Here is a 3,062-nt window from a genome sequence, read left to right as displayed (position 1 = left end):
AGAGGTAAGGTGTTGTGGATGGAGCAGAGAGTTATATTTACAAGTCACTCATTTAATACTTACCAGATACTTCTTAAGCATCTACTATGCACAGAGACAAGGAAAGTTTACAAGAGGCTCCCAAACTTCAAGGGGCTGTGCTGTTGAGATGATAAACAATATGAGAGGCATCATGCATACGTGGAAGGTGATTAAGGCAACAGCAGTGCCAATTATTCATGAAGACAATGTGGATCTGGAGTTTAGAGGAAGAATAAACTTCTAACTGGAGCAGATGGGAAACTTTGTGGAGGTAAAAATTAATTTATACCAGGAAGGATAAGTAAATGAAATGGTTCTTGGAGTTCTCAAAATTCATTATCTCTCCACATGTGGAAAAGTTTTATATCATATATAATGTAACAAAATGTAAAATACGTAGCAAAGGCAGTACTTGGTGAACCTGGCAGGGAAGGGAACCTGCTGACCCCTGAGAAAAAAATTCACTGTGAGGGAAGAAACTATTAGGTTCTATAAACAGAATTCAGCAACAAGGGCGGATGGTGGAAGAATGGTATTCCAGGCAGTATGGTGATTGCACTGAAATCTTTCCCTGATGCAGTTACTCTGCTGGCAAACACATGTCCTGGGGACAAGAAAGCCATATGTGAAACAGTGGTCCAGTAAACCCCCATAACATCTTTTGGCTTAGACTAAGCTTGTCCAACCCATGGCTCACGAGCTGCATATGGCCCAGGAAAGCTTTGAATGTGCCCCAACACAAATATGTGAACGTTCTTAAAACATGAGATTTATGCATGGACTTTTTTCTTTTTCTTTTCTTTTTGTTTTTCTTTTCTTTTTTTTTTTTTTTTTTTAGCTCATCAGCTACAGTTAGTGTTATGTGTGGGCCAAGACAATTCTTCTTCTTCCAGTGTGGCCCAGGGAAGCCAAAAGATTGGACACCTCTGGCTTAGACTGTGTTGATCTGAGAACCTTCAAAAAGAGCAGACTACAGACTACAGGGCTGGGCTCGGTGGCTCACACCTGTAATCCCAGCACTTTGGGAGGCTGAGGCAGGCAGAAGTTTGAGACCATCCTGGCCAATATGGTGAAACACCATCTTTACTAAAAATACAAAAATTAGCCAGGCATGGTGGCACATGCCTGTAATCCCAGCTACTCAGGAGGCTGAGGCACAAGAATCACTTGAACTTAGGAGGCAGAGGTTGTGGTGAGCCAAGATCATGCCACTGCCCTCCAGCCTGGGTGACAGAGCTAAGACTGTATCAAAAATAAAATAAAATAAAATAAGCAGACTACAGAGGAGGGTGAGCATTTCTCTTGTTTTAAAAGAAGGTAAGCCGTAAGGGATTGGGGAAGTAGGAAATGTGGGAGGGCTCAGATGGAAGAGCATCAACAGTGCGAGCAGTAGCCAAAGGAGAGGGGACTTTTCTGAGTTATTAGGTGGCAAAAGGCACCTTACAAATGAGTCTTCAGTTACCCAAAGGAGAACCAAGTTATGGAATTTAAAATTTGCCTGTTAATATGACCTCATCTACAGGCTAGTGAATCCTGGGGCATTTGAGTTGTATATAAGTGATTTTGTCAGTATCTTCCCAACACCCACCCAAACCCTCCTACCCATTTCAAGTCCTCCTTCATCCAAGAATAATTCTGGGGTCATCTTATGCATTTAGCTTTTTCTACATATAGGTTAGAAACAGACTGTACAGCCATTTTCTTGGGCTTTCAGGCCTTGGTAACTTATCTTGGTGCCCACTTCTACCTAACATGGGATAAGCAGTAACCCAGAGCCAGAAGTCAGGGGATCTGAATTATTCATTCAACAAATATTTACTGAGCACCTACTGCGGTTCTAGGTCCTGGAGATACAAAGATGAATATATTTGGTCTGTGATCTCAAGGATAGTTTATTGAGACAGATTAACAAATAGGAAATTATGATGCAGTGTTGTAAGTGCTACAATGAGTGCTGAATCAAATCTCGTATCCCAGAGTAGTCTTCGTGGCGCTGTCACTAATTGAGCTGGTCACTCTAGTCAGTCACTTCTCAGGGACTTATGTGTAGCATTTCCAGCTATCAAATTCCTAAGTCTACTTACTGTATTCTACTACAGTGTGGCCATTTTGATTGACAACTAGAAAGGAATAAAGGAGGTGAAGGGATTGGCAAAATGAATAAGGGAGTATGCTTGTTAACAAAGATTGAATGAAATTACACGAATATTGCGAATATTTTAAATGCATTCACTTTAATGAAAACTATACTTCGAAGCATATGTTAGCAGAGGTTGTAGTGACGGCAAATTATACAAACACTTGATAGAAATTCCAGAAATTCTCCCGCCTTTTGAGAAGCAGTAGGCATATGAACTAAAGGGAGTGAAATCCACCTTAGGAAGACCTGCCAAAAAGCTGATTCTTCAAAAAAGTGTTCTCGAAATCTTAGTGTAACTGGCACCACCACCCATCCCCAATGCCTCGTTTTTTTTCCGGCAGAACTGACAAGGTACAAACGGACCCCGCCCAGTCTGGAAGGCTTCTCTAATGTTGGCAGAGTAGGCTGGACTTGTTTTTGCACAAATCGCCTTTCCCTCCTCCACTTGCATTGAATATTGCACTTTCTTCCTTACTGAAGCAGGATTCCCGGCTTTTTTTTTTTTTTTTTTTTTGAGACGGATTTTCGCTCTTGTTGCCCAGGCTGCAGTGCAGTGGTGCGATCTCGGCTCACTGCAACCTCCGCCTCCCGGGTTCAAGCGATTCTCCTGCCTCAGCCTCCCGAGTAGCTAGGATTACAGGCGCCCGCCACCATGCCCGGCTAATTCCTGGCATTTTAAATACGATAAATTACTTCAACCTATGACCACCTCAAGCTGAATATAACTAGCCACAGACACCATTTGCATGACCCAGGAACCAGAGACACGGAGCGAAGGCCTCCCGGGACCACGCTGAGCTTCACTACCGGCAGCCAACTCACTTCCGGGGGTGGACTCAGCACAGCAGTGGCCCAACCAGCCCTCAACTGTAAGTCTTTTGGGCTCCGGCTTCGCCGTCGC

The sequence above is a fragment of the Pongo abelii genome, chromosome 2 (assembly GCF_028885655.2).
Source record: "Pongo abelii isolate AG06213 chromosome 2, NHGRI_mPonAbe1-v2.0_pri, whole genome shotgun sequence".
In the NCBI taxonomy this organism is placed as follows: Eukaryota; Metazoa; Chordata; class Mammalia; order Primates; family Hominidae; genus Pongo; species Pongo abelii.
Note: the sequence above shows the minus strand (reverse complement) of the source record.